The sequence below is a fragment of the Pygocentrus nattereri genome, chromosome 13 (genome assembly GCF_015220715.1).
Source record: "Pygocentrus nattereri isolate fPygNat1 chromosome 13, fPygNat1.pri, whole genome shotgun sequence".
Taxonomy (NCBI): Eukaryota; Metazoa; Chordata; class Actinopteri; order Characiformes; family Serrasalmidae; genus Pygocentrus; species Pygocentrus nattereri.
In genome coordinates this window covers 32,985,804-33,004,931 of record NC_051223.1, presented here as the reverse complement: position 1 = coordinate 33,004,931, position 19,128 = coordinate 32,985,804, and the positions used below count along the sequence as shown (strand labels likewise).

The following is a 19,128-nucleotide window of genomic DNA, read 5'->3' as shown; positions in this document are numbered from 1 at the left end:
ATCCAGGACAGCTGAAATTCCGACAGGGGGAAGCTTATAGAGGCCAAAAGGAAATGTGCAATATAATGTGGCTTCATTGTATATTGCAGTAAAACCAATCATTTACCTGATGCAAATAGTTAAGTGTAATACCAGCGAGTGGGCAAAGCACAGTTTATGTGGTTAAACTGTGGATACACAAGTCTTTGAAATAAAACTGTCCCTTTTCATTTACTCAGTTAACACCAGTACTGACCTTATCTGGAGGATAGATGCGTGTTAATAGTTTCAAAGATATAAAAGAGAACAACTCTTCATAAATTATGTTTGAATCTCACATAAATAAACATAATGTTACTTCTTTATTATAATCATAGATATTTGACTGTGTCTGTAGGTGAGTTACTCAGAGAACGAAGAGAATCTGTGTCTTCCTCTTTTCTTGTTCATTCAGGTCCTGTTTGATATCCAATAGAGGGCAGTACAGTTTAGAGGAAATGCACGCACACGCACACACACACACACACACACACACACACACACACACACACACACACACACACACACACAGAGTGCTAAATATTTCACACATAAAACAAACAGCAGTGGTTGAAGAGAGAACTATATAAATTCAGTTTTGAACATGTGTTCAAATGAGCCTGATATAGGGCTGAACAGTGGAGAGAGAGAGAGAGAGAGAGAGAGAGAGAGAGAGAGAGATGAGAGAGAAGAAGAAAGAGGGACAGAATGAAAGAGAAAGAAAGAGAGGGAAAGGAAGAGAGATAACATAAGAGAGAAAAAGAAAGAAAGAGGAGAGATGAGGGAGAGAGAAAGAGAATGAAGAGGAGATAAAAGAGACAGAATAAAAGAGAAAAAGATAGAGGTAAAGAAAAAAGAGAGATAAAGAAAGGAGGGAGAGAGAAAAAAAGAAAGCAAAAAAAGAAAGGACAGAAAGAAAGAGACAAAAAGAAAGGAGAAAGAAAGTAATTGAAGGAGAGAGAGAAAGAGTGAGAAGAAGGTAGAATAAGAGAGGGAAAAAGAAACATAAAAGACAGAAAGAGAAAAAGAAAGAACACGGGGTGTGAGGGAGAGAGAAAGAGGTAAATGGGAAGAGACAAAAAGAGTAAGAGAGAAGAAGACAGAATGAAAGAGCGAGAAAAGAAGAAAGACATAATTAAAAGAGAAAGAGAGAGATAGAAGGAGACAAAGTAAAGATATAAAAATAATGAAAGAGAGAGAGAGAGAGAGAGAGAGAGAGGGAGAGAGAGAGAGAGAGTGGCTATAAGTGTTCATGTACCTCGCTCTCTCGCTCGTGCCCTGGTGTGCTCTCTGTACATTTGTATGTATATATACAGCAAGAGCGTGGATGGGTGGATGGGTGGAGGAGTGGAGTGGAGGATGGGGTGAGCGCTGCTGGCCGTGGTGGCGGACAGGTAGATGAAGAATGACCCGTCGTCTGCCGCTGATTTCTGAGATTGCTAATGATGCCCGGACAGCAGGGCTGGAGCCAGCGCTAATGAAAGGTGCTGCGACTCCGGAACCTCAAGGGGTTCTATTTAAAAGAGAGAGAGAGAGAGAGAGAGAGAGAGAGAGAGAGAGAGAGAAAGAGGTAACATTGCAAGCACTGCATTCTCTTCCTCCCTTTTTTAAACTGATGTCATCCCTTTCTTTCCTTAGCTCTTACGGAAGAGGAAGGATTCTGAAATGATATTCTTCTGGGGGTCACGGAAAGCCGAGTGTATTTTTGAAGCCTCTAGCTGTTTGCTATAACTGCATTAATGAGTTGTTGAGACCTCACTTGAGCCTTCCTATAGAATCTGCTAACATTCATGGCATTTGCTCCCCTGTGATTATAGCATACTACAACAATGTTCACTCAAATCCATGGACATGGCTAATAATTAGCAGCTGCTCTGTGAGGCCAGCTTTTGTGTGCAATTAACTTCTTCTATCTATCCCTCACAACTATAGGGTCATCGCTTTGGTAACGTTTTATTTTGAGAGTCACATGTAGCGACTTTTCTTTAACAAATACTTAACTAAATGTCTATGAAGTGCAAGTAAACGCGAAGTAAAATTTCTACCAAATTTAGCCCTGAACCGAACTGTAACCATCCATAACTTCAACCCAAAACTTAAACCTAATCTTAAACTCAGGGGCCCAAATTTGTTCTGATGTACAGTTATTCAAATGTAAAAAGTAGGCAAGCAAAGTACACCTATAGTTAGATTCTTCACATTGACATCTAATGCTTCACATATGAATATTCAAATAGAAATAATAGCATTAACATGGACAAAAATGTCATATATGTTCAGTATAGACATCTTTTATTGCCTGTTATAGTTGTCATTGTTCCAATTCTGATGTGCATAAATATTATAGTAAAATGCTTCACTAATGATGAATTTGATGATTGTTAATCTCTTAAAATCCCAGGCTTGTTTTATACTAAAGCTTATCATTCAGTAGCGTATTACATAGGTCTGTCTGTCTGCCTGGCAATGGACCTGTCCAGGGTGTATCCTGCCTTCCACCCAGTGACTGCTGGGATAGGCTCCAGGCTCAGCTTAGAAGATGTGTGAGAAGGAGATGTTATTATACAGGGACTTTAATGTAAACTGGTTGTGCTTTTGTAGGTTGTAGAAGTGTGTAATAAAACTTTGGGCCCCCTGGTGGGCCCTGGCAATGTAAGGGGTTAAGCAGAAATAAGAAGGAATATTTAATACATAACCTCCAAGCTTATTATGTACTAAGGCTTACTATTCAATGACTACAGGGACTTCAGTGCAAACTAATGGAGCGTTTCTTAGGTTATAGAACTGTGTCATAAAACAATTGGGCCTGTCAACAGGCCCATGGCTTGGTAAGGGGTAACAAATAATCATTGTCCAGTAAAGAAGTGTTGAAAACAGCTTTGCCATTTGTAACCCAGGGGCAGGGCAGGTCAGGGCTTTATTTTTTTCTTTTTTCTTTTTTGTTTTGTCATTACTCACTGTAACTACTTTGGTAACTATTTTGGCATTACTTGCAGCTTTAAAATGTATGGGAATAATTGACAGTGCCATAATGTGCCATTTTTTTCAATACATCTGATTAAATTCAAACGACAATAAAATGCATCACCTTCTGCTTATAAGCACAAATGTGGTATGGATAGGTAGTTTAAAATCTGCACTTTCAGCAGAATTTCTCTTCTTATTTCAACAAGCTGAGAAATGAGCTCAAGTGATAATTAATATGAAATTACATCTTTGTTTTTGTTATTATCATTTAGTAACTACTGTGAAACTACAGTAATATGGTATATAGTGATGAGAGTGACGAACTGAAGTGTGGACCTGGTGCCAAGTCAATGCTAACTAGTCCCCACCACATTTTATTCACCGTTAGCCACATGGGTGAAGCTTCCTTCTAAGCCTCTCACATTTCATTTCCAGAGGCGAGAGCACTTCACAAATTACAGCATGCATTTCTGTTCATAACACGAGGCAGTTCATCAGTGCACCCAGTGCATCCGTGTCATATTTTTGCCCAAATTGAGCAATTTGCTCCCCTCCATTATGTGTGCTTAAAGTCGGTGATATTGAGTGGGAGTTCATAGATCATCCTCCCTGCGCAGTCTCCTCACTCCTTAAGGAGTGTGACTGTGTGGAGCAGAATTCCCTTCAACATTCATTAACCCTCTCAACACACATATAAACACACATTCACACATACACACACACCTTTTTAGGGACCCCCTGCCCAACATTGTGAGTACCAGTTTCCCACATCGCCGCCGTCAGAGTGAAAACTCATAACTTCATCTTTTTTTCACAGATTTGTAAATTGCCACCCAGTCTTTACGATGTGCTAAAATTCCACAATAAATGGACCAATAACAGTGCTCCAAATGACTAATTACTAAAAATTACAAAAAAAACATGCATGAACATCCATTTCAACTAAAGAATGTTTTTTTTACTCTCCTGTAAAGTGTCCATTTTGTAACAAAGTACTTCATAGCTTATAAGTCTAAATCTGGGCTAAAAACCTTTAGTAAAACAATGTCACAACAGTCTTTAAGGAATGGGTAAGTGAAAAATCTAATTTACACAGTTTTCCACTTATCTAACATATAAGCAATCAGCCAAGACTTGTTTGTTGTGCAAATTTATTTATTTATTTATTTTTTGTTTGACACCGAAGCCAGAAGCCAGCCTTCGTAACAAACACTAGAAATCAACAGTCACCCAAATCCTTTCCATCTATACATCCAAAAAACTTCTCTCCACCCACTGAAACCACAATAAGCTTCATTCAAGCCACATTGACATCCTCCACTTTTAGAGTAAGGAGTTATAGTTATTTTACAAAAGTGCATTCGCTCATATCAAATATGAATGTTGAAAATGCACCAGAAGAAAGAAAGAAAGACTGAAAATAAAGTCATAGATTAAATCTCCACACTGATCTGATGGACTGGAGTTGGTGTTACAATCAGTATTATTACATATTATTTTTTTCCAATTTTTTCCAAAGCATTTGATGCGTTCACTTCTTTGTTACTGCTACATATCAGCTCTAGTTCAGCTGCTTGCTAGCTAGCATTATATAACTACATTATATCATTAAGTTTCAGTGACTGAAGTGTGTGCTGGGAAAAAGAATGACAGCAGAAAACAGCAACACACAAGAGTGCACACTGTTTTCATGACTTGGATGAATTTGAAGTCTCACTGCACTCTCTGAGTTCATGGTCAGAGAAATATCAAGCACAAAATACACTGACAAACATTTCTCTGGCCATGTTCAGATGTGTTTACTGTAAATAAGCCTCCTAAGAGGTGGGCATACACCCCACGCCTGCAATATGTGCCATTACAGTAGTGACATTCAAAGTCATGCGTCTTCATAATAGTGAATGTGTACTCATTGCTATGATGCTGTAACAATTTAAATGTCATGTTGTGTAATTGACAGTAATGTGCCATTTCAGTAATAAATGCATGAGTCATTTCAATGGTACCCAGAAGATGATGACTATGATGGTGATGTTTCTAATGACAGAACAGATGCTGACTGGAGTCTAATATAATATATAATATATATTATGTGCCAGTTCTTTAAAAGCTATGTTTAGAATACAAGCCTCCTGACATATTTTGATCAGATCTGATCTTTCTGCCTTGATGGTTCACATTCCTGTTTTTAAGTGATCTGAATCTGTGCCTAGTGTGAACACATCTCTGCCTGAAAAGAATCATATCTGACAAAATGGCTCAAATGATTAGAAAAATCTGATCTGTGTCACTTCAGTCTCGTAACGTAAACATACTCATAAGTCATTGGCAGGATACACCCTGGAAAGGTTGCCAGTCCATTGCAGGGCTCTATTTATACACTCACTGGCCAATTTATTAGGTACAAGGTTCAATTGCTTGTTAATACAAATAGCTAATCAGCCAATCACATGGCTGCAACTCAATGCATTTAGGCATGTAGAAGTGGTCAAGACAACTTGCTGAAGTGCAGACCGAGCATCAGAACGGGGAAGGTGATTTAAATGACTTTGAACGTGACATGGTTGTTGGTGCCAGACGGGCTGGTCTGAGTGTTTCAGAAATTGCTGATCTACTGGGATTTTCACACACAACCATCTCTAGGGTTTACAGAGAATGGCCCCAAAAAGAGGAAACATCCAGTGAGCTGCAGTTGTGTGGACAAAAATGTCTTGTTGATGTGAGAGGTCAGAGGAGAATGGGCAGACTGGTTCCAGATGATAGAAAGGCAACAGTAACTCAAATAACCAACCAGAATCTCTGAGGAACGTTTCCAACTTTGAAACCTTGTTGAAAGTAAGCCACGAAGAATTAAGGCAGTTCTGAAGGTAAAACCTTTTACTAGCAAGGTGTACCTAAAAAAGTGGCTGGTGAGTGTATATGTATATGCAAAATTCATTTGGAAATAAAATTGGCTTTTAGATCAAAAATAGGCTTTTAAATCAATAGATTTTTATCATTGTGAAAAATGCATGTTTAGTTTGATGCAGCCAGACATTTGACTGGTAGAGTCCTTCATGTAGAGATAAGCGGCATAAGTGGCTTTTCTCGAATTGTGGGCTCTGTTGCATTTTCTTACAGTGTAGACTGCGGTGGCATGCGCTGGTAGTGCTCGCAGCAGGCTGGTAAAAGTGGCAGTAGCTGAACTGCCTATGTGTGTATGTGTGTGCAGCACTGTAGCTCAGGCTTTGTGCCTTTGCCTTTGATGGTCACCTCATGTTGGCCTCTTAGCCCCCCGCCTGGCTGGGCCATCCTGCTGCCGGCAGTGTGCTTCTCAGATACTACCCAGGATGCCCAGACAGAGAGAGAGAGAGAGAGACAGGGGGAGAGAGAAAGAAGGATATGATTTACAGAGATAGTCCTGTCCTTTAGGCTGCACTGACCTATCCGATTGCCTCCCTTTCTGGCCGCCTGGCTTTGAACCGCTGACACTGAGTGACGGTGCAGTCGGCCACAGCAGCTGGCTCCACCGCATCTAATACCGACACATGCTGCTTTAGCCCCTTTCCAGAGAGAAAGATAATGAAAGATTCAGAAATAATATTTGTTTTGGCGTGACTGCCTTTATAATGAAATGGATGCCCTTGACCGAGGGGAAATGGCTTTTTCTCTTTTTTTTCTTTTTCTCCTCATGCAAAAAAGTGAGCAAAGCTAGGAACAGGCCTGGCCTCCTGTCTCTTTTTGAACAGCATTTGTGGGTCAAAGTATTGTTTCTTTCTCTAGTCCCGTTTGTATTTCACTCATGCTTTTATATATTCTCCGCCCCCATCTCTGTCTCTCTCTCTCCCTCTCTCTCTCTTTCTCTTCTCAGGGTTGGCTGCTATCTGGCGAGGCAGTGCTTGCATTGCTGTAAAGCTCATGTTCTGACCGCTCTTTTTAAATGCAGGAGGAAGGGGGAAAAAAGAGGCCACATGTGTTCCTCACTGCGGCCCGAACTCTACTAACCTGCACTACTTCCACTTTTTTTACTGAATAAAATATAGCTGGTCATGTCCTGTCATAAATAATAGATTTCTGATTATAGATGTGGCTACTTCGAGAGCCAGGCCCGCAAAAAATCCTCAACTGTGAATTTCTTTATGTTTTTTCATTTGAAATATTTCATGTTATAGCCATTGTGCACCCCTATACAAAGCCATGAATTATTAATTATAAAGGACTGGCTTGCTGAGCTGGCTCTGAAAGAGCAGGAGCCCTTCCGTCTGGGATTGAACACTCTGCCCTGCCTTCTTTTCCTTTAGAAATCTCTCTCTCTCTCTCTCTCTCTCTCTCTCTCTCTCTCTCTCTCTCTGATATTCAGTCTGATAATGTGCTGTCCACTACTGTTATCCTCTCACTCAGGGTCCGTCTCTATTCATGATAATACTCTACTCATTGTACAGACACTTGATAATTGCACCAAATTTGACTGATGAAGTGCATTACTGACTGCATTATCAACCAGAGCAGCTCTTCAAATCCCGTTAATCACTTTGATGACATTGTAATTTCAAACTGAAATCAAAATGGACCTTTTTCTACCATGTTAGTTCATGTCCCTGTTCATATTAAGCGTAATAAATATAGTAATTTAAGCACTAAAATTACTCTTTTGTCGTAATCTTTCATCACACCATGATGACTTGTGCCCACTTCTGAAATGCCCCTTGGCATGACAAACTAATCACAAACGTTTTGTGTGTCCCTGGTCAAACGACATGTTTTTTGTTGATATTGTAAGGCAAAATAAGTTCATCCTCTCCAGAGAACACACTTTTGCGCAGTTGTTTGTTTGCTGAATTTAATTTGAAAAAATAAAAAGTTGCACAAAAATGAGGCCTGTTCAAAAAAGTTATGGCATAATTTATATTTTATATTTCACTTCTTTTCCAATTATTAAATTCAGTATATAAACAGAAAGTGAGCACAAACACTGCAGAAAATGACCATATGACATTCTCTTTAGAGTATGTGTCATGTTATTTTCACTTTAAAAATCAGATATCATGAAAAGATGTGAAGGGTGTAATTCGTCTGGGGGTGTTTAAATTTCGCATACAACTGTACTTTTTAGGACAAGCAGACAGAAGAATAGGAATATGACCCACACATTAATTGTGTTTTACTGTTACTCTAGTTAAACACAGTAATAATGAGCTCTTACCAATCTAAACTTTGCTTAAAAAAAAGAAAAATCACAATACATCCAACAATAAAAGAAGCCCTATGCATTTTATATATAGATAGAAATGTAGTAGGTCACATAAAGCACCAGGTCTACACCCTGGTGCGTTTCACTTTGGCAAACATGAATGTGTATGCACCCTAACGCCTCTGGTTAAAGGGGCCATTGGCAGATTCTCAGAATAATAGGGTTAACCAATATAATCATGTTTCACCCACCCCTCCCACCAACCCCACGTATTATTAAGCTAAAATGCCCAGCTAGCTCAGAGACTCTTACTGACATCACGTTTCCCTCAGCAACGTCACTTAATGGAAAGAAAATGTAATACTCTCTTGGATTTTAAGTTTTTGAAAACTGATTCTACAACACAACAAGGACTTCAAGCTACATTATGTACATAGACGCACAATGTTCCTGTCATAGGAAAAGCATGTAACTCCCAACCGTGTTAACATTTCAGGAGGAATGGACCAATAGAAATTGTGAATAAACAAACCTTTCAAGTCAGTGATTAAGATACTCATTTTGTACATAATAAGATTCTGAAGTAAGCTCTTTAAGGGAGTCCTAACTGTTTAGAATTGTATGTCTTAAAACAGTGCACGTGTCCAAGACTATTGATTTATAAACCAAATGAAGCGCTTTGTTTATTAAAAAACACGACAAATAGGCACAATCCTTCTAGTAGTGGCTGCCATTGTCACACTGTTAATATGATGTGGTTGCACTAAAGTTCTATGGAAGTTTTTTATTGAGTAAAGTCACATTATAGGTAATGTTGGAAAGGCTGAATGATTTGTTTAGTTAAATTAAACATTAAAATGGCTGTTTATTGCTCAGCCAAGAGAGAGAAACAAGTTGATGCTTTAACAAAAGTGGCAACCCAATAGTAACACTTTGTCTATGACTTATAATAAACAAAGTATTTTGCTTGCTATATACAACATATTTGACCCCTTAACCAGCCAAGTGCCTGCCAGCAGGCCCAAAGTTTTATTACACCCTTCTATGACCTAAGAATAGCTCCACTAGTTTGCATTGAAGTCCCCGTAGTTGCTGAATAATCAGCCTTTGTATGAAATAAACCTGGATTGTTAAGGGATTAATAATATTGGACATACACACCATACTGAAGATTAACAGTCATGAGAGTCAGGATTCACTTTAAAATGTAGTTCTATTAGTTCTTAATTTCAAGTTGTAAGATTTACTACTCACTATGTAGTACTTAGTATATACTGTAAACTATTCATTAACTACTATGACTTATTCAGTAGCCACGATGAGATGAATATGTGTGCTGTGTAATTATTAGAGTGATGGATTGAAGTGTGTGCCGTCATACAGGTCTTTAGGAAAACAACACTTTCCCTTCTCCTATAAAGTTTCCATTTCAAATTTCAGAGCATTTCTTACCACAGCGACGAAACGCTCTTTGTTCAGCAACCGGTTTTCAGCCATGAACATTACTCTGAATGATTTGGCAGGTGAACTGCTGATGAAAAGCGTTTCATAAGAAACCTCTGTGCAAGCGGGCAGAGTGGACAGGGCTTTTGCTCGCTCTAATTCCACTCAGCTTGCGAAGGAGACTGGCAGATTTGGCTGCTCGGAGGAGCAAAGCTTCAGCAGAAGTTGTAGCTCTAAAACTAGCCTCCCTGTTGGGTTGGTCTTGGCCGTGCGCTCTCCCCAACCGTCTGCACTGTATCTAAACTCACACTTTTTTTTTCTCTTCCTCTCCAAACAGTTCGGAGTCTGATTGGATTTATGTTAGCCCTCTCAACACGTTCACGTTTGGCTAAACGCATCGGACATTAAGAAAACACTCCTGGGTAGTGGTGTGCGCACACTCGCCGCCATGCATAATCAATGCACACATTATGCTCTTGTTTTGTTTCCAGGGCAAAATGAAGTAGAAGCATTCAGTGTTCTCTGGAGCTGAACATTTGAGCGTTCTGGCCCCTGTGTACCCTCTCCCCAGAATGCCAGAGATTTTTCAGCAGCACTAGCATATACTGTATGTCGCCTCAAGCGCTTTTAGTTGAACACATCTTCCACCGAAGGCCAGACTGATGAAAAGGCCGGATTTTTCAGAGAACTTATTTTTTCCATTATTTTGGTATAATTCGGTTACACTCCATATTAAAGTAATCACAGTAATTCAAAAGTTCAAAAGGTGTGTTTTTCCATGATGATTTGGCTGATTCAAAGCCTGACCTTTTGTTAGCCACAATATTTATGAAATTGAAAATCTATTCCTGTTAACTGACTATGCTGAGAGTTGATCTTATTCAACAATATCCAGATATTATTTATATCATCACTATCATTACAAAACTTCACATCATTGAAATGGTTTCTTTAAGGGAGAGATAAAATGTGCAGGTTTGGGGTTAGGCTTAGAAAAGCCTTATTACATGTAGGTATAATACATATCGTCATCTCCAAATTGATAACTTCACAGGAACTAGAAGAAACTTGCGTAACTGTAAATGGAAGTTCAAGAGGAATTCTACTGATCAATAAAATTAAAAAGGGGTGCTTCTGGTAGTGGAAATAAACTAGTAATATTGAAGGTGCGCTGCTGTATATAGATTTTGGCCAAGGGTTCAAAATCTAGATGAAAAAAGTGAAAAACCATGACACACTTGATTAAATGAATTTAGTCCAAAGCATCTCTCAACACATGTCGGCCTTTATCTCACCCTAATAAAGCTATAAGCTGAAATGTGTTGAGACTCTTTTGGCCATAGCCATGTTATAATAAAGGCTTTTATTTTAGGAAATCCACAGAATTTTTCACATTTTCTACATAATTCCATCTGTGAGATGGAACAAAGTTTTCCAGAAAAAAATGCCAGACAAATTTCCTTACAACTGTTATGATAGGAACCAGGAGTTTTAAAATAAACAGTAAATCTAAATATGTCTTTCTGTATATATAATATTGTTAGTGAAGTAGTGGTAAATCCTGGAAAACCACTCTACAGGTATATCTTTGCTCTGAATGTATTGTAAACATCAGGTTTATGGTCTAAATCTGCTCTAAAATCTGTCTCAAGATTTAAACAATGTATTTATAACTGCTTTGGACATCTGATTCCAGCTACTGCCATTGTAAAGAGTATAAAAGTTTCTTCAGAATGGTACATTTCACATTAGACCACCCTCACTGATTGTGTTTAAACCTTAATGATTGAATTAAACTAATGTTTGAAAAATAGTGGCGTTCCGTTTAATGTACCAACTGTTTTCACAAGCCGTTTGAATATTTCAATGTATATAATATATATGGAAAGTATTGTTATTATGATGTATAGTTTCTTACATTTTGGTAAAACATTTGGATACTTTCATAAGGAACTTAATATTGTTACTGTCATGCCAAAACCTCAGATACTTGTGGACTATTTTTGTTGGTCCAATAGTCTTGAAATATTCACACAGTAAAAGGGAGTGTTTAAAATCCAGATAATGTTTAAAATAACTAAGCACAAATGTACTTGAGAGCTTTTTATATCATTGATGACATGAGGAACGTAAATGGTTAAGTGCTGTAAATTGTATCACTGAATAGTATTACAAACTGACTGCATGAGTGTTTTGCAATACTATACACCGGAATGTCAACCTTAGAAGAGCGGTCAGTCAGTTTTAGCCTATGGCATGTTCTTTTTTTTGAATGCCTCATTAGCAAATCAGCATTGCGTGCAATGTTTTAAATGATGAAGGAAGAGCTACTGAGACAAGTAATGTCATTTGCATAGTTAAATATCTATCCACATTAGTCCAAATGGCACGTTTTCATATTCCTTACCACCCACTATGAAGGCGTGATCTAATTGATCTCCTAGTTTGTGAATAATGAAATATTAAGTGTCACTGAATAGTACTTTACCCAAGTTCCCTAAGTTTGAAGTCTGGTTTATTTGCTTGGTGCCTTATCTTCATTAACACGGTTAGCTCTTCACTCAAGAGCCGTGTTGTTTTTTTCACACTGATATTTTGCTTTCCCTGCAAAAGAATTTATTTTGAGAGCAAACGGTAGGGAGAGTGTGATGAAAAGCAGCCCCTGGTGTGTGTGTGTACATGTCTATATGTGTGTGTATGTGTTAGTGGCAGTTTGAGAAGTATTGGGCAACCAATGTGTGCCTATTTGTGTGTGTAGGGGGCCCAAGCACAGGTATCCAGGGCTGTAGCCCCTGCAGGGCCGCGGACCCTCTGGCACCAGTTCCAGACAGCCAGAGCGCCTGGGCTTTATCAGTTCTCCTCTGACCCACACGCACAGCCCCTCTCAGGGCTTGGAGAGCACGGTGAAAGGCGATTGGACTGGAGCTCAGACCCACAGCTGAAAACTGAAATGAACATGTTGCTTTGACAGCCGGTTTGATGGATGAGGCCAGGCTACTGACAGATACGCCTTTAAAAGTTTTCAGCGGCGTGCTTATGCTCCTGAAAAGTCAGATCCTCAATGCAGACAGACACGCACACACTTGCGCACATATATACAGCTAGACAGGCAGTGTGGTCAGGTGTGAGTGAGTTATCGCCAGCATAGAGAGTGGCTCTGCGTGAAGAGAGCGCACCTTTATTTCTCAGGAGGCTAATTATTTCTGCTGAAAAAAAAAAAAAAAAAACAAGCACAGGCTAGCATGGTGAGGGTGCATGCATTCCAAATGAAGCAAACAGAAAATTAGCCCTGCGAAGCTGCTAGCGCAAACCTATTTGTTCGGGCTGAGCATCGTTCCTTGAAAAGGTGTCAGAACTATTACTGTTTTTGAAGAGGCTTGAGTAATTTCCATGATGCATGACAATTAAGTATCTCCCGCCGACTACAAAAGGAGGTGGCGCCGGCAAGACAACAGACAAACAAGCTAGCTTAGTGTTTTCGCTCTTGTTTTTTTACCATCATTCCATCCCAGCTCTTGCCTACACAGAAAGCCCAAGCTTGTTGTAAGGCTGAGACACAGCTCAGCTTTGTTATGCCCACAGGCTAATGTCTGTGGCGGGTCTGGGTTTGCTCCTTGAGCTTTTGAGAGCAATCAGATCGCTCCATATTTCATCGTTTTTTGCTGTGCTGGGGCTGTGGTGAGCTGACACGATGCTTTTGGGTCACACTCAGCCCCCTGTGCTGCTCCTCTACTCACCCGGACCCTTTCAGCTGTGTTTCCCCCTTGTTATTTTTAGTGGCACTATTGCATTGTGGGTAGAGGAGCAGAATGCGTTCGCTGGCGCTGCTACACAGAGAGGCTTGCTGTGCGCTCTCAATGGCACACATGCAGCACGCATCACATGTGGCCTAGATTCCCCAACAACACTCATTCTTTCACCGTTTTTTAGCCCTGATCTTGCGTACTGCTCTAAATGGACACCTAATCACGGTTCTCTATATTGGAAAATCAAGAGCACTCTATAAACCACTGTAATATGGAACCGCATTTCTGATGATCTCAAAGGGTCTGTTTGGATTCTCTCCATATAGCAGAAAAAATGTGTCAGCTGTGTAAATCTCAATGATAAGTCTTTCAATCATTCCACTTAAATCACGTTTTCTACTGCACCTTCAAAATCTGGAACTGATCCAAATGGGAAACCAATGGAACCTACGGTTCTAGTTCTAGTTCATTTCTCGCCTGCACGAGAGACAAATGGAACGGCCTATATAATAATAACTATGATAAACGTTATAATTTTGGTCATTTAATGGCACCCTAAAGGCCCTCATTTAGCTAATTAACTACTTTGCCTGCTAGTTAGCTTAACCTATTGGTGGATAAAACCACATAGAAACGATACACTGCATTGTCCTGTGTGCACAGGCTCACCGAAATGTGTACATTCTTTAAAAAGATGGTTCCTCGGGGGTTCTTTAGTAAAGAAAAAGGTTCTAAATAGAATTGTTTTGAACAGGGTTCCATATAGCACTAAAAAGGCCACTGTTAATGTTACTTGTGACAGTAGAAGAACCCTTTTGGTGCTATATAGAACCCTTTCCATAAAGATTCCATGTAAAATGATCTACAACACATTCTCCATCAACCTCAACCTTTCATGATACAATGAGCCCTTTAACCACGCAATTCTGTATAGAACCATTTTCTTTACTAAAGAACCCTTGAATAATCTAATCAATTTACTAACCAACTTACATGGTCCTTAGCAAATGTTTTATGAAGTAATAACTCTAGAAATAGCAATCAACACATCAACATGCCATTTGAGTTTGCATTGAGGTGAACTTATTAATGATGTACTAGTGCTTGATGACTTTATCTTCACTTGGAAGAAGAATTTACTAAATTGTTGTTGGCTTCAGCTGCAAGTGTTAGCAGACAAAGAGGAGAACACTCTTGAGTACCATTATGTCCTGTTCCAATCTTGAGCAGGTACTAAAACCAATAAAACTGGAACTTTTACTACTGGATTGATGTGTAAGGGAATGAGCACAGGTCCAGTTTACCAGCTGTCAATAGGTTACAGTACTTTGTGCAGTGTACACTATGTGCTATGTAGATATAATAAATGACTTCAGTCAGTGAGTTCACACAGTTCTGTATACTCTGCAACAGCAAACACATTCTGTCACATTTACTGTATTTATACCCTTATAGCTGCATCACTGGTACTCTATTGCTCTGTTCCAGTTGTGTGCTAACACCACATCCTGTTTGTATGTAAAAGAAAGCATATACACAGACATACTTTACACTATGACACTGTATACCCTGTGTATTATTGTTTAGGATGAAATTAAGATAAAGCATATATTTTTGAGCACATTAACAGCAGTAGTAGTGAACAGTGCATAATTTCAGACATAGCCTTGCTCATACACATGTACATGTCACATTAATTCATGCTTAGTCATAAGGGAAATTATCCTTATCTGTTTCATTTTTTATTGATATTCTTGATTATCTGCACCTGAGATGATTTTGTGCATATTTGTTTATGTTAGGGGGGCATAAAAACTGCAGCTTCCAAAGTAAAGGAAGCCAGAAAGGAGCAGTAAGACCAAGCTATTTGTGTGTTATTAGGGCTTTTCACACAAAGGATTTGACTTTCATTTCTCAAACTCATCAGCACAAAGAGTTTGATTTAGTCCTGAGCTACAATGTGAGTATTAAGACTGTTGGGACATCCTGCGCCGCTCTTTGCTCGCTGTAATTTGGTTGATCTATAATATTAATTTTAAAACACATCCCTACTGAGTGAGCCGAACCACTGTTGACCACTCAAGCTATATAAATCTGTACTGAGCAGAGATATTAACCAAGCTAAGCTCTAATAAAGTAATATTGCTTAAGCCCTAATACATGTAGTCAGAACCCGATAAGCCACCCAAGAGGATCTGTATTATTCTAAAATGTATGTGATTTTCAATAGGCTTTCATTAGAAGTGAGTAATACTTTCTCCACTTCTCCGGTCAGTTCTACCTGTGCGGCTCTCTGGATGCTTTTTTATTCCAGCATTATTCTGATTTTGTATCATGGTGAGTGAGCATCCACAACATTTTGTCATTACAATGTGTTTTGCACAGATGGAGATTGACCTCTCGCTCTGCTGTGAAACCAAAGTCACGATCTTGTGTTGCGTTCACACTTTTGGGCTTTCACAACAGCAAAACAATAAAACAATATGTACTATTTTGTTACTAATTCCTCTGCAGTATCTCCAACTAATCAGAGCCATGAAGCCTGCAGGGTATTCCATGTGCAGAGCAAATTTCTGCTCTCCGCTAATATCCTTTATTGTATTTTACTGAGCTTTCTGCCTCTTGAGGGTTCAGACTTTTGGCATCTTAACTCTCCTGAGCCTGCAGGCTGGTAGTCACTCATTATCATTGGAGTAGAAACGCTCTGTCTACGAGTATGAAAATGCAGGCCTTTAAATTCACATACACCAATAAGTGACATATTAGAAAAATATCTGCCAGACATCAATTATCCGCCTTGGCACATTCAGCCACGGGTTGCATTTAATCATTGTCTGCTTGACTGAATGTGGCATAATTGCTCTTGTGTGTGTGAGTGTGGAGTGTGTGTGTGTATATATATGTATATATATATATATATGTTTATATATATATAAAACACACACACACACACACACACACACACACACACACACACACACATACACATATATATATGTATATACACACACATTTTATATATATATATATATATATATATATATATATATATATATATATATATATAAATATATATATATATATAAATATATATATATACATATATATATATATATATATATATATATATATATATATGCACGCACATATACACACTACTGTTGAAAAGAGGAAAATAAATGAGAAAACTTCTTGAAAACTTCCTTCATTTTTTGCAACTCCTTTTACTTTTAAGGAATAAGAGGAAAGCTCAAACCTTGTTTCTGGTCTGTATAAATCCAAACATCCATGGCTGTTTCTGTCCATTCATCCGCAACTTAATGCTGTGGGTAGGAAAGGATGTGTAGGTGTCAAGAAGCTGTTGGTGTTCTCAGAACAATGGATGGACCTACAGATTTCTATGAACAACTGAATGCAATTCTCCCAAAAGAGAATGGAAGCTGTAAGAAAGGCAAAGAGTGGACACAATGAATACTGAAAAAATGTGTGGTGACATGGTGAAGATGTGTTAGTAAATATTGGCATGAGTGGATCAGACACAGCAGTGCTGTTGGATTTTTAAAACTTGTCCTCTCTATTAGACACGCCTGCCTTGATGGTCCACCTTGTAGATAAAGTCAGAGACAGAAGCTCATCTGCTGCTGCAAAGTTTGTGTTAGTCATCGACTAGTCCTTCATCAGTGGTCACAGGATGCTGATCACAGGACGTTATTAGCTGGATATTTTGAGTTGGTGGACTATTTTCTGTCCAGCAACGACACAGAGGTGTTTAAAAACTCCAGCAGCACAACACTAACACATAACTGCTGAGAATGATCCACCACCCAAATAATACCTGCTCTGGGGTGGTCCTGTGGGGGACCTGACAATATGAGAACATTGTAAAAAGGGGCATAAAAAAGTTTTCACAGAAACAGGTGGACTACAGTTTGTAATTGTAGAACCATAAAGAACATCTATATGGAAGTGGAGCTGATAAAATGCACACAGTGTAGATAAAAGGAGGTGTACTTAATGAAGTGACTGGTCAGTGTATATATACACACCTCTATATATTACACAGTGGAATGATTTGACTGTTGCCGTTATTTAGAATGCTCAGAAAAATGCACAAAGCAACAGTGAGACTTACTGTGCATTTATGAAATCTGAACAAGCTCCAAAAGCCTAATCCACCCCCCCCCCCCCCCCCGTCTGTCCATCTCTATCAGGTTAAGGAAAAGCCATATGTTCTGCTTATCAGGTTACCTTTGAAAGCTCTGCTTCTCCTACTTCTTAAAGTAGTGAGGGAGGTTTTAGGCTGGTGGTGATCTTTTCTGCCGGGGGAGTCAGGCCACTGCAGCTGGAGAGCTTAAAGTGCTTCATTTACCTGAACTCTGACCTCAGCCATGTCATGTGACTATTGATTTTCAATAGCTGAAAGATCCATAGCACACAGAGTGGATGCAGAGGATCTTTCCTTTCCTCCTTCACTCCAGCTGCACCATTTTTTTTAAAGAATGGTGGATTCATTCCACCTTTGTCAAGAATCATCTACCAGTTTACAAAAACATTTCATGTTTCGTTTTTTTTTCATACTGAATCTTCTTTGTGCATTTTGTCTGTTTGTCTTTTTGAGGTCTACTACATAATAAATGCAAAGAAATGACACACAGGTTTGAGGTCTGAGGTCATCTGGGTGACCTGCCTGACTTTGTCCTTTGAACATGTACCTATTGATCTGGCCTTGCAAAACAGCATAGTTTGATCTCATAGTGCCTGTAATGAAGTCTAGCTATAAAAGAAAAGCAGACAGGTTTAAAAGTCTGTTTTGAAAATAGACAATATTAAATATAGACCGTTATAAAAGATCTGGCCTTTGTTTGGGTTCCCAACATGTCTCATGATAGCCAACAGCCAAAAAAAACGTTGAATAAATGTTTTTTTTTTATTTCACATCTTTATTTTACCTTTTTCCACATGAAGGATTTTCACATGTAATAAAGATTATTTAGAGATGTGATTCACATGATACTGTTACATATTGGTTCATTTGTAATCTCAAGTTGTCCATGTGTAATCACATATTAATCAGATGATGTCACTGATGTCATATATTTGCATGCTTGAAACAAACTTGTGATCATGTGAAATTTTATGCAGCTTGCCTGTAAGGCAGAATTCAGACACACTGACCAATATTTTTGAACAAGTGGTGAAACAGAAAGGAGCAAGTGTTCCCAGTTTAGAGATCAAAGGGAATGAGAGAAATAGACTCTGAATCAAACTTCAGCGTAACCTCTGTTATAATGATGACCACCCACTGATGCAAACGGTCACTTGAAAAAAAGAAGAAGAAAAAAACAAAAAAAACAAACAAAACAAAAAAACAACAAAACTCCCTTTGCTTTTGGTCAGCTCCAAAACAGGCCTTCATTATTCTAAATATGGCAACATATTGCATATGTATCCAGATGCAAGTGCAGATGTTCATCCAGAGTTGAAAAGTAATAAATGACTGTGCTTGAGTACGTTTTCCCTGCAATGACACTTTTTTTTACTAGAATTAAATCACAATACTTTTACTTTTACTTGATGTAATTTTAATGAAGTACCTTTACCCCACTTTAATTTTTAATAATGTTACAGAGTAAAAATAAATTACGCTTGACTTATAAACCAGTTAGAAGAAAGCCCAGTTGAATATAAAAGATTTATTTCTGAAAGAGGAAGACAGAGCAGCTCCCAGCCACAAAAACACTGCCCTGCTGCGCTAAGAAACGTTGAGTTTAATGAGAGATGGGG

At 38.7% G+C, this 19,128-nt stretch overlaps 1 long non-coding RNA gene across 1 annotated transcript; it reads right to left on the bottom strand.

Moving 5' to 3' along the window:
* Nucleotides 1–369: 369 nt before the first annotated feature.
* On the bottom strand, nucleotides 370–16,764 carry LOC119264977. Its single transcript, XR_005131306.1, has 3 exons — nucleotides 16,601–16,764; nucleotides 1,277–1,531; nucleotides 370–436 (listed from the first exon to the last, which is right to left on the bottom strand). It is a non-coding gene; the product is annotated as an uncharacterized LOC119264977 (long non-coding RNA).
* Between the last annotated feature and the right edge of the window lie 2,364 nt (nucleotides 16,765–19,128).